Source organism: Syngnathus scovelli, unplaced genomic scaffold (genome assembly GCF_024217435.2).
Source record: "Syngnathus scovelli strain Florida unplaced genomic scaffold, RoL_Ssco_1.2 HiC_scaffold_110, whole genome shotgun sequence".
Lineage (NCBI taxonomy): Eukaryota > Metazoa > Chordata > Actinopteri > Syngnathiformes > Syngnathidae > Syngnathus > Syngnathus scovelli.
Genome location: NW_026061201.1, coordinates 45,001 through 57,500, shown reverse-complemented (window position 1 = coordinate 57,500; position 12,500 = coordinate 45,001).

Sequence of the window (12,500 nt, the reverse complement as noted above, 5' to 3'; positions counted from 1 at the left end):
AAGCCGGAGCCGGAGAATAGCAGCGGCCGTGCGTAAAAGCTGCGGCCGGGCCTCGCGGAAGGTCCCCGGGCAGCGAGCTGCCGAGCCCCGGCCTCCAGCTTCCACCAGATAATAGGACCGGGCGCGCGCAAAAGCTGCGGCCGGGCCTGGCGGAAGGTCCTCGGGCATCCAGCGAGATCACACGGCCCCCACCGGAGGCGGCTAGCGCCTCCGTAGAGTAGTGCCGGCCCGTGGAAGCGGCCGCCCGTCAGCCTGCGTTGCCGCTGGTCGAAAAATGCACTAAGTGCCAAACCCCATTCATTTACAACGGCGTGTCCGCCAGAGGGCGCACTTCCCCCGGCGGACCAGCCGGCGGGGCTCGTTAGAGAGTGTATCCGCCTGGCAGTGCCTCCTGGACGGCCTGTATTCCGGACCGCGACCGCTAACTTACGGGAGCCTAAACGGCCCGCGGACCAGCCGGCGGGTCCTCCGTGAAAGCCTATCCGCCTGGCGGTGCCTCCTGGACGGCCTGGATTCCGGACCGCGACCGCTAACTTACGGGACCCTAAACGGCCCGCGGACCAGCCGGCGGCTCCTCCGTGAAAGCCTATCCGCCTGGCGGTGGCTCCGGGCCGGCCTGGATTCCGGACCGCCACCGCTCACTCGCGGGACCCTAATCGGCCCGCGGACCAGCCGGCGGGACCTCCGTGAAAGCCTATCCGCCTGGCGGTGCCTCCTGGACGGCCTGGATTCCGGACCGCGACCGCTAACTTACGGGACCCTAAACGGCCCGCGGACCAGCCGGCGGCTCCTCCGTGAAAGCCTATCCGCCTGGCGGTGGCTCCGGGCCGGCCTGGATTCCGGACCGCCACCGCTCACTCGCGGGACCCTAATCGGCCCGCGGACCAGCCGGCGGGACCTCCGTGAAAGCCTATCCGCCTGGCGGTGCCTCCTGGCCGGCCTGGATTCCGGACCGCCACCGCTCACTCGCGGGACCCTAATCGGCCCGCGGACCAGCCGGCGGATCCTCCGTGAAAGCCTATCCGCCTTCGCCGGTTCCCCGGCCGGCCACGGGTGGCGAGAATCCGGCCTCCTCGCCCGGAGCGCGCTTCGACTTGGGCGAAAAATGCACCAAGTGCCAAACCCCATTCATTTACAACGGCGTGTCCGCCAGAGGGCGCACTTCCTCCGGCCGGCGGGGCTCGTTAGAGACCGCGTCCGCCTTGGCCGGTTCCCCGGCCGGCCACGGGTGGCGAGAATCCGGCCTCCTCGCCCGGAGCGCGCTTCGACTTGGGCGAAAAATGCACCAAGTGCCAAACCCCATTCATTTACAACGGCGTGTCCGCCAGAGGGCGCACTTCCTCCGGCCGGCGGGGCTCGTTAGAGAGCGCGTCCGCCTTGGCCGGTTCCCCGGCCGGCCACGGGTGGCGAGAATCCGGCCTCCTCGCCCGGAGCGCGCTTCGACTTGGGCGAAAAATGCACCAAGTGCCAAACCCCATTCATTTACAACGGCGTGTCCGCCAGAGGGCGCACTTCCTCCGGCCGGCGGGGCTCGTTAGAGAGCGCGTCCGCCTTCGCCGGTTCCCCGGTCGGCCGCGAACGGCGAAAAGCCGGCCTCTTCCCCCGGAGCCCGGTCGGCGAATTATTATTTATTTATTTATTTATTTTTTTTCCAAAGTGCCAACGGCTCTCGCGCCGCGATGCGTCCGCCTTCGCCGGTTCCCCGGTCGGCCACGAAGTATTGCGCATGATTATACGCGATGTTAATATTTATTTAATTATTAAATAAATACATACATGTGTTTATTAATAATATACGCGATGTTAATATTTATTTAATTATTACCTATATTATGAATAAACTAACGGTGATTTTACACGATTTGACTACATACGTGACCGTGATATAGTGCCGAGGGCTCCCGCGCCGTCACGCGTCCGCCTTGGCAGGGGTCGCCCGCGGCAGCGAGCGTTCGGCTCGCGGGGGTCCGCGGGGTGTTATTAGGGAGTGCGGCAGCCGTGCCGAGGCTCCGGCCGGCCGCCGGAAGTCCGGCGGGGGAGCGTCGGAGCTCCGCGAGGCCGGCCGGGGAGCCTCTTAGTCATCGCCCGCGCTCGCGGTGGTCCCGGTCGCTTAAAGTGCCACGGGAGGCGTAGCGATGCCAGTGAGTGTGCGCCAAGTGCGAGAGGCGGTGCATTTACGCGCCGTGTCCGCGAGAGGGAGGCAATTCCCCGTTGCGACCTCCGGGAGATCAGCGGGCCGTTCAAATCGCTTAGCCGGGGTGCCGGGAGCCTCCTCGGGCGTCGAGTTAGGAGGGGGGCGCGCGGAGAACCGGCCGGAGGTCCCCTGGAAGCTCAGCGGGCCGTGGGAAACGCTTGGCCGGGGTGCCGGGAGCCTCGGCCGGCTTAAAAGTGAGGAGGAAAGCGCGCGGAGAACCGGCCGGAGGTCCCCTGGAAACTCAGCGGGACGTGGGAAAAAGCTCAGCCGGGGTGCCGGAAGCCTCGGCCGGCTTAAAACGTGAGGAGGAAAGCACCGGGAGAACCGGCTGGAGGTCTTCTGGAAGCTCAGCGGGCCGTGGAGAAAGCTTAGCCGGGGTGCCGGAAGCCTCGGCCGGCTTAAAATGTGAGGAGGAAACCGGCTGGACGTCTTCTGGAAGATCAGCGGGCCGTGGAAAATGCTAAGCCGAGGTGCTGGTTGTCGAATAAGGCTCCGCCATCTCGTAGAAGGTGCTAATAAAGTTCATATCCGCTCGGCTGGAGGTAATTGGCCAGCGGACCGGCCGCCGGGACCTCCGTGACCGCCTATCCGCCTGGCGGTGCCTCCTGGCCGGCGTGCATTCCGGGCCGCGACCGCTCACTTACGGGACCCTGATTGGCCCGCGGACCGGCCGGCGGGACCTCCGTGACAGCCTACCCGCCTGGCGGTGGCTGCTGGCCGGCGCGGATTCCGGGCCGCGACCGCTAACTTACGGGACCCTAATTGGCCCGCGGACCAGCTGGCGGGACCTCCGTGACAGCCTACCCGCCTGGCGGTGGCTGCTGGCCGGCGCGGATTCCGGGCCGCGACCGCTAACTTACGGGACCCTAATTGGCCCGCGGACCAGCTGGCGGGACCTCCGTGAAAGCCCATCCGCCTGCCGGTGCCTCCTGGCCGGCGTGGATTCCGGGCCGCGACCGCTAACTTACGGGACCATAAATGGCCCGCGGACCAGCTGGCGGGACCTCCGTGACCGCCTATCCGCCTGGCGGTGCCTCCTGGCCGGCCTGGATTCCGGGCCGCGACCGCTCACCTACGGGACCCTAAATGGCCCGCGGACCAGCCGGCGGGACCTCCGTGACAGCCTACCCGCCTCCCGGTGGCTGCTGGCCGGCGCGGATTCCGGGCCGCGACCGCTAACTTACGGGACCCCAATTGGCCCGCGGACCAGCCGGCGGGACCCCCGTGACCGCCTATCCGCCTTGGCCGGTTCCCCGGCCGGCCACGGATGGCGAGAATCCGGCCTCCTCGCCCGGAGCGCTCGTCGGCTTCGGCGAAAAATGCACTAAGTGCCAAACCCCATTCATTTACAATGGCGTGTCCGCCAGAGGGCGCAGTTCCCCCCGCGGACCGGCCGGCGGGACCTCCGTGACAGCCTATCCGCCTGGCGGTGGCTGCGGGCCGGCGCGAATTCCGGGCCGCGACCGCTAACTTACGGGACCCCGATTGGCCCGCGGACCAGCCGGCGGGACCTCCGTGACCGCCTATCCGCCTGCGCTGGTTCCCCGGCCGGCGCGAATTCCGGGCCGCGACCGCTAACTTACGGGACCCCGATTGGCCCGCGGACCAGCCGGCGGGACCTCCGTGACCGCCTATCCGCCTGCGCTGGTTCCCCGGCCGGCGCGAATTCCGGGCCGCGACCGCTAACTTACGGGACCCCGATTGGCCCGCGGACCAGCCGGCGGGACCTCCGTGACCGCCTATCCGCCTGCGCTGGTTCCCCGGCCGGCGCGAATTCCGGGCCGCGACCGCTAACTTACGGGACCCCAATTGGCCCGCGGACCAGCCGGCGGGACCTCCGTGACCGCCTATCCGCCTCCGCTGGTTCCCCCCTCGGCGTGGATTCCGGACCGCGACCGCTAAATTACGGGACCCAAATTGGCCCGCGGACCAGCCGGCGGGACCTCCGTGACCGCCTATCCGCCTTCGCTGGTTCCCCGGTCGGCCACAGATGACGAATATTCGGCCTCTCGCTCTGGAAGTCCTGCCGACTTAGCCGAAAATTTTCTAAGTGCCATCGGCTCTCGCTCGGAAAAGTGTCCGCCTCGTCTGGTTCCCCAGCTCGGCCTCAGAATTCGAAAATTCGGCCTCTCTGAGGTACCAGGGGTAGGCTTTATGTACTTGGTCCCCCCAGTTAGTGTACTCATCACTTTACCCCCCTTTCGCAAAATATAGTCGGCACGTATGTGCAGAACTGTTTATTTTCATTTTAAAAATTTTCTAAGTGCCAGCGGAAGCTGTCACACGAACTGTCCGAGCTACCACGGTGCCCATCCCGGGCAGTGACGGCAAAAGGCCGATGTGTGTTTGATGGAAGTCTGAATAATTTCTAAGTGCCAACGGCTCAACCGCCGTAAAGTGTCCGCCTCGGCTGGTTCTCCCGGTCGGCCCGAACGAGCGAAAATTCGGCCTCTTCCCCTGGAGGTCCGGAACATTTGGCGAATATTTTCAAAGTGCCAACGGCTGTTCCGCCGTAACGTGTCCGACCCGGCTGGTTCCTCCGGTCGGCCCGAACGAGCGAAAATTCGGCCTCTTCCCCTGGAGGTCCGGAACATTTTGGCGAATATTTTCAAAGTGCCAACGGCTGTTGCGCCGTAACGTGTCCGACCCGGCCGGTTCCTCCGGTCGGCCCGAACGAGCGAAAATTCGGCCTCTTCCCCTGGAGGTCCGGAACATTTTGGCGAATATTTTCAAAGTGCCAACGGCCGTTCCGCCGTAAAGTGTCCTACCCGGCTGGTTCCTTCGGTCGGCCCGAACGAGCGAAAATTCGGCCTCTTCCCCTGGAGGTCCGGAACATTTTGGCGAATATTTTCAAAGTGCCAACGGCTGTATCGCCGTAACGTGTCCGACCCGGCTGGTTCCTCCGGTCGGCCCGAACGAGCGAAAATTCGGCCTCTTCCCCTGGAGGTCCGGACGACTTTGGCGAATATTTTCTAAGTGCGAACGGCTGTTGCGCCGTAACGTGTCCGACCCGGCTGGTTCCTCCGGTCGGCACCGAACGAGCGAAAATTCGGCCTCTTCCCCTGGAGGTCCGGAACATTTTGGCGAATATTTTCAAAGTGCCAACGGCTGTTGCGCCGTAACGTGTCCGACCCGGCCGGTTCCTCCGGTCGGCCCGAACGAGCGAAAATTCGGCCTCTTCCCCTGGAGGTCCTGTGAAGTTTAACGAATATTTTCTAAGTGCGAACGGCTCTTCCGCCGTAACGTGTCCGACCCGGCTGGTTCCTCCGGTCGGCCTGAACGAGCGAAAATTCGGCCTCTTCCCCTGGAGGTCCTGTCAAGTTTAACGAATATTTTCTAAGTGCCATCGGCTCTTCCGCCGTAAGGTGTCCGACTCGGCCGGTTCCCCTAGTCGGCCAAATAATGTGACAATTCGGCCTCTCGCTCTGGAAGTCCGGCCAACTTCTGCGAATATTTTCTAAGTGCCATCGGCTCTTCCGCCGTAATGTGTCCGACTCGGCCGGTTCCTCCGGTCGGCCTGAACGAGCGAAAATTCGGCCTCTTCCCCTGGAGGTCCTGTCAAGTTTAACGAATATTTTCTAAGTGCCATCGGCTCTTCCGCCGTAAGGTGTCCGACTCGGCCGGTTCCTCCGGTCGGCCTGAACGAGCGAAAATTCGGCCTCTTCCCCTGGAGGTCCTGTCAAGTTTAACGAATATTTTCTAAGTGCCATCGGCTCTTCCGCCGTAAGGTGTCCGACTCGGCCGGTTCCTCCGGTCGGCCTGAACGAGCGAAAATTCGGCCTCTTCCCCTGGAGGTCCTGTCAAGTTTAACGAATATTTTCTAAGTGCCATCGGCTCTTCCGCCGTAAGGTGTCCGACTCGGCCGGTTCCTCCGGTCGGCCTGAACGAGCGAAAATTCGGCCTCTTCCCCTGGAGGTCCTGTCAAGTTTAACGAATATTTTCTAAGTGCCATCGGCTCTTCCGCCGTAAGGTGTCCGACTCGGCCGGTTCCTCCGGTCGGCCTGAACAAGCGAAAATTCGGCCTCTTCCCCTGGAGGTCCTGTCAAGTTTAACGAATATTTTCTAAGTGCGAACGGCTCTTCCGCCGTAAGGTGTCCGACCCGGCCGGTTCCTCCGGTCGGCCCGAACGAGCGAAAATTCGGCCTCTTCCCCTGGAGGTCCTGTCAAGTTTAACGAATATTTTCTAAGTGCCATCGGCTCTTCCGCCGTAAGGTGTCCGTCTCGGCCGGTTCCTCCGGTCGGCCTGAACGAGCGAAAATTCGGCCTCTTCCCCTGGAGGTCCTGTCAAGTTTAACGAATATTTTCTAAGTGCCATCGGCTCTTCCGCCGTAAGGTGTCCGACTCGGCCGGTTCCTCCGGTCGGCCTGAACAAGCGAAAATTCGGCCTCTTCCCCTGGAGGTCCGTTCAAGTTTAACGAATATTTTCTAAGTGCCATCGGCTCTTCCGCCGTAAGGTGTCCGACTCGGCTGGTTCCCGATGTCGGCCAGAACAAGTGGAAACTCGGCCTCTTCCCCTGGAGGTCAGTTGAAGTTTAACGAATATTTTCAAAGTGCCAACGGCTGCTCCGCCGTAAAGCGTCCGACTCGGCTGGTTCCCGATGTCGGCCAGAACAAGTGAAAATTCGGCCTCTTCCCCTGGAGGTCCGTTCAAGATTAACGAATATTTTCTAAGTGCCAACGGCTGCTCCGCCGTAAAGCGTCCGACTCGGCTGGTTCCCGATGTCGGCCAGAACAAGTGAACATTCGGCCTCTTCCCCTGGAGGTCCGTTCAAGATTAACGAATATCTTCTAAGTGCCAACGGCTCTTGCGCCGAAAAGCGTCCGCCTGGGCTGGTTCCTGATGTCGGCCAGAACAAGTGAAAATTCGGCCTCTTCCCCTGGAGGTCCGTTCAAGATTAACGAATATTTTCTAAGTGCCAACGGCTCTTGCGCCGAAAAGCGTCCGCCTCGGCTGGTTCCCGCGGTCGGACACAAAATGTGTCAATTCGGCCTCTCTGAGGTACCAGGGGTGGGCTTTATGTACTTGGTCCCCCCACTTAGTGTACTCATCACTTTACCCCCCTTTCGCAAAATATAGTCGGCACGTATGTGCAGAACTGTTTATTTTCATTTTAAAAATTGTCTAAGTGCCAGCGGAAGCTGTCACACGAACTGTCCGAGCTACCACGGTGCCCATCCCGGGCAGTGACGGCAAAAGGCCGATGTGTGTTTATGGAAGTCTGAATAATTTCTAAGTGCCAACGGCTGCTCCGCCGTAAAGTGTCCGCCTCGGCTGGTTCCCTTGGTCGGCCAGAACAAGTGAAAATTCGGCCTCTTCCCCTGGAGGTCCGGAACATTTTGGCGAATATTTCCTAAGTGCCAACGGCTGCTCCGCCGTAAAGTGTCCGCCTCGGCCGGTTCACCCGGTCGGCCAGAACAAGTGAAAATTTGGCCTCTTCCCCTGGAGGTCCGGAACATTTTGGCGAATATTTCCTAAGTGCCAACGGCTGCTCCGCCGTAAAGTGTCCGACTCGGCTGGTTCCCGATGTCGGCCAGAACAAGTGAAAATTCGGCCTCTTCCCCTGGAGGTCCGTTCAAGATTAACGAATATTTCCTAAGTGCCAACGGCTGCTCCGCCGTAAAGCGTCCGACTCGGCTGGTTCCCGATGTCGGCCAGAACAAGTGAAAATTCGGCCTCTTCCCCTGGAGGTCCGTTCAAGATTAACGAATATTTCCTAAGTGCCAACGGCTGCTCCGCCGTAAAGCGTCCGACTCGGCTGGTTCCCGATGTCGGCCAGAACAAGTGAAAAATCGGCCTCTTCCCCTGGAAGTCCGGCCGAGTTAAGGCAAATATTTCCTAAGTGCCAACGGCTGCTCAGCCTTAAAGTGTCCGACTCGGCTGGTTCCCGATGTCGGCCAGAACAAGTGAAAATCCGGCCTCTTCCCCTGGAAGTCCGGCCGAGTTAAGGCAAATATTTCCTAAGTGCCAACGGCTGCTCAGCCTTAAAGTGTCCGACTCGGCTGGTTCCCGATGTCGGCCAGAACAAGTGAAAATCCGGCCTCTTCCCCTGGAAGTCCGGCCGAGTTAAGGCAAATATTTCCTAAGTGCCAACGGCTGCTCAGCCTTAAAGTGTCCGACTCGGCTGGTTCCCGATGTCGGCCAGAACAAGTGAAAATCCGGCCTCTTCCCCTGGAAGTCCGGCCGAGTTAAGGCAAATATTTCCTAAGTGCCAACGGCTGCTCAGCCGTAAAGTGTCCGACTCGGCTGGTTCCCGATGTCGGCCAGAACAAGTGAAAATCCGGCCTCTTCCCCTGGAAGTCCGGCCGAGTTAAGGCAAATATTTCCCAAGTGCCAACGGCTGTTCCGCCGTAAAGGGTCCGACTCGGCTGGTTCCCGATGTCGGCCAGAACAAGTGAAAATCCGGCCTCTTCCCCTGGAAGTCCGGCCGAGTTAAGGCAAATATTTCCTAAGTGCCAACGGCTGTTCCGCCGTAAAGGGTCCGACTCGGCTGGTTCCCGATGTCGGCCAGAACAAGTGAAAAATCGGCCTCTTCCCCTGGAAGTCCGGCCGAGTTCGGCGAATAGTTCCTAAGTGCCAACGGCTGCTCCGCCGTAAAGAGTCCGACTGGGCTGGTTCCCGATGTCGGCCAGAACAAGTGAAAATCCGGCCTCTTCCCCTGGAAGTCCGGCCGAGTTAAGGCAAATATTTCCTAAGTGCCAACGGCTGTTCCGCCGTAAAGGGTCCGACTCGGCTGGTTCCCGATGTCGTCCAGAACAAGTGAAAAATTGGCCTCTTCCCCTGGAAGTCCGGCCGAGTTCGGCGAATATTTCCCAAGTGCCAACGGCTGTTCCGCCGTAAAGAGTCCGACTCGGCTGGTTCCCGATGTCGGCCAGAACAAGTGAAAATTCGGCCTCTTCCCCTGGAGGTCCGTTCAAGTTTGGGGAATATTTTCTAAGTGCCAACGGCTGCTCCGCCTTAAAGCGTCCGACTCGGCTGGTTCCCGATGTCGGCCAGAACAAGTGAAAATCCGGCCTCTTCCCCTGGAAGTCCGGCCGAGTTAAGGCAAATATTTCCTAAGTGCCAACGGCTGCTCAGCCTTAAAGGGCCCGACTCGGCTGGTTCCCGATGTCGGCCAGAACAAGTGACAATTCGGCCTCTTCCCCTGGAGGTCTTTTCAAGTTTAACGAATATTTTCTAAGTGCCAACGGCTGCTCCGCCTTAAAGCGTCCGACTCGGCTGGTTCCCGATGTCGGCCAGAACAAGTGACAATTCGGCCTCTTCCCCTGGAGGTCCTTTCAAGTTTAACGAATATTTTCTAAGTGCCAACGGCTGCTCCGCCTTAAAGAGTCCGACTCGGCTGGTTCCCGATGTCGGCCAGAACAGGTGAAAATTCGGCCTCTTCCCCTGGAGGTCCGTTCAAGTTTGGCGAATATTTTCTAAGTGCCAACGGCTGCTCCGCCTTAAAGTGTCCGACTCGGCTGGTTCCCGATGTCGGGCAGAACAAGTGACAATTCGGCCTCTTCCCCTGGAAGTCCGGCCGAGTTTGGCGAATATTTTCTAAGTGCCAACGGCTGCTCCGCCGTAAAGAGTCCGACTCGGCTGGTTCCCGATGTCGGCCAGAAAAAGTGACAATTCGGCCTCTTCCCCTGGAGGTCCTTTGAAGTTTAGCGAATATTTTCTAAGTGCCAACGGCTCTTGCGCCGAAAAGCGTCCGCCTCGGCTGGTTCCCGCGGTCGGCCGTAATAGGCGAAAATTCGGCCTCTTCCCCTGGAGCGACCTCCAAATTTGGGCGAAATTTTTCTAAGTGCCTAAAGGTACCAGGGGTTTGGGTACCAGGGGTGCAGTACGAACTGGTCTTTTGTCAACCCATGTACTTTTTCTAGAGTACATGGGTTGGTCCCCCCACTTAGTGTACTCATCACTTTACCCCCCTTTCGCAAAATATAGTCAGAACGAGCATGGGGGACGCAATTGTTTTCCATGCAAATCAATTGGGCCTGGTCCGAGCGCTGGTAACGGCCGCCAGCAAGCGTCCCCTGCTCGGATAGCAGAACTGAAGAAGGCACGGCACTTCCAGAGAGAGAGAGAAAATTTTCTAAGTGCCACATTTCTCAAAAATTTTCAAAGTGCCACATCTCTCAAAAAATTTCTAAGTGCCACATCTCTCAAAAACTTTCTAAGTGCCACATCTCTGAAAAACTTTCTAAGTGCCACATCTCTGAAAAAACTTTCTAAGTGCCACGTCTCTGAAAAACTTTCTAAGTGCCACAGCACGGCTGTGAAATATTCAAAGTCCTACAGGCATTGGCAGAATGCGCGGACGGCCGTCTGCTCCCGGCGGCCGCCGCGAAGCTACTACCCCCTCCCGGGGACGGCTGTCTGCTCCCGGCAGCCGTCCTTACCCCCCTCCCCCGTTTGCACCGCCTGAAGTTAGACCCGCCTTGGTAGGGCCCCCACCGGCCCCGGCTCGCCGGCGTTGGGTGGACGGTTCCTGCCCACTTGCGGGTCCCGGTCGCTTGGCAACCGACCGGGGAGGACCAGCCGCCTCCTTAAACACAGGCTGGAAGGGAAATCCGATCAAGCTACGGAGGACCGGCCGCCTCCTTAAACACAGGCCGGAAGGGAAATCCGATCAAGCTACGGAGGACCGGTCGCCTCCCTAAACACAGGCCGGGCAAAAATCTGCGAATGGGCCCGTCAAGGGTAGTGGGTCATCCAAGGAGGGAGGTACCGGCCGCCTCCTTAAACACAGGCCGGGCAAAAATCTGCGAATGGCCCGTCAAGGGTAGAAGGTCATCCAAGGAGGGAGGTACCGGCCGCCTCCTTAAACACAGGCCGGGCAAAAATCTGCGAATGGCCCGTCAAGGGTAGAAGGTCATCCAAGGAGGGAGGTACCGGCCGCCTCCTTAAACACAGGCCGGGCAAAAATCTGCGAATGGCCCGTCAAGGGTAGAAGGTCATCCAAGGAGGGAGGTACCGGCCGCCTCCTTAAACACAGGCCGGGCAAAAATCTGCGAATGGCCCGTCAAGGGTAGAAGGTCATCCAAGGAGGGAGGTACCGGCCGCCTCCTTAAACACAGGCCGGGCAAAAATCTGCGAATGGCCGGTCAAGGGTTGTTGGTCATCCAAGGAGGGAGGTACCGGCCGCCTCCTTAAACACAGGCCGGGCAAAAATCTGCGAACGGCCCGTCAAGGGTTCTGTCTCATCCAAGAAAGGGGTACCGGCCGCCTCAGAGGCCGGAGCGAAGGGGGCGAAAGGCTGTCGATGGGGAAGGATCGGGGCCACGGCTAATCTAGCGATGCCCGCGTCGGGCGGTCACTCCGACGAATGAGCGGGGCCGAATCCGGCGCGAGGCGGCCTTCAGGCACGTGGTTCGAGACGACCTCACCCGGCTCTAGCCCGGAGGATCGGAGGCAACGGCCGTCTCCTTAAGCTAAGGCCGGACGAAAATCTGCGGATGCGGTCCATCCAAGGCAGACGGAGGTACCGGCCGCCTCGGTAAACAAAGCCCGGGCAAAAATCTGCGAACGGCCCGTCAAGGGTTCTGTCTCATCCAAGAAAGGGGTACCGGCCGCCTCAGAGGCCGGAGCGAAGGGGGCGAAAGGCTGTCGATGGGGAAGGATCGGGGCCACGGCTAATCTAGCGATGCCCGCGTCGGGCGGTCACTCCGACGAATGAGCGGGGCCGAATCCGGCGCGAGGCGGCCTTCAGGCACGTGGTTCGAGACGACCTCACCCGGCTCTAGCCCGGAGCGAAAAAAACACTCTTATAACCTGACCGACATGCGCCCATGACCCGCCTTGGTAGGGCCCCCACCGGCCCCGGCTACCGCCGGCGTTGGGTGGACGGTTCCTCCCCACTTGCGGGTCGCACTCCAGCGCTACGGCCGCCGCGCGAGCGCGCGCCCCGCGCCGCCCGCGCAGGCCTAGCGCGAACCGTACGGCCGGCAGCGAAACCGAGACGCCCCGGCTCAACCTCACCCAGAGGCCATCCACGGAGGCCGAGCGCGCGATCCGACTTGCGGCACGCCACGTGGGCGTCCGCCGGCCGCGCCGGTCGACCGCGAAACCGATTTCTCAAAGACCAAGCCCGAGTCCCAACCTCCGCACATATCCGCACACGCCTTCCCGACCACCGCGAAGCGGGAGGCGTCTATCGTGGCCGCCGGGGCGTATGACCCCTCCGCGTGAGGCGTGCGGGCTCGGGGGGGCCGCAACGACCGAGTCTGACTCGGACGGGGCGCAGCTTCCCTCCCGGTCGCAGCATCAGCGCCGAACGCGCGACGTCACCAGCCCCCCGGAACGGTTCGTCGGGAGCGCGGCAAT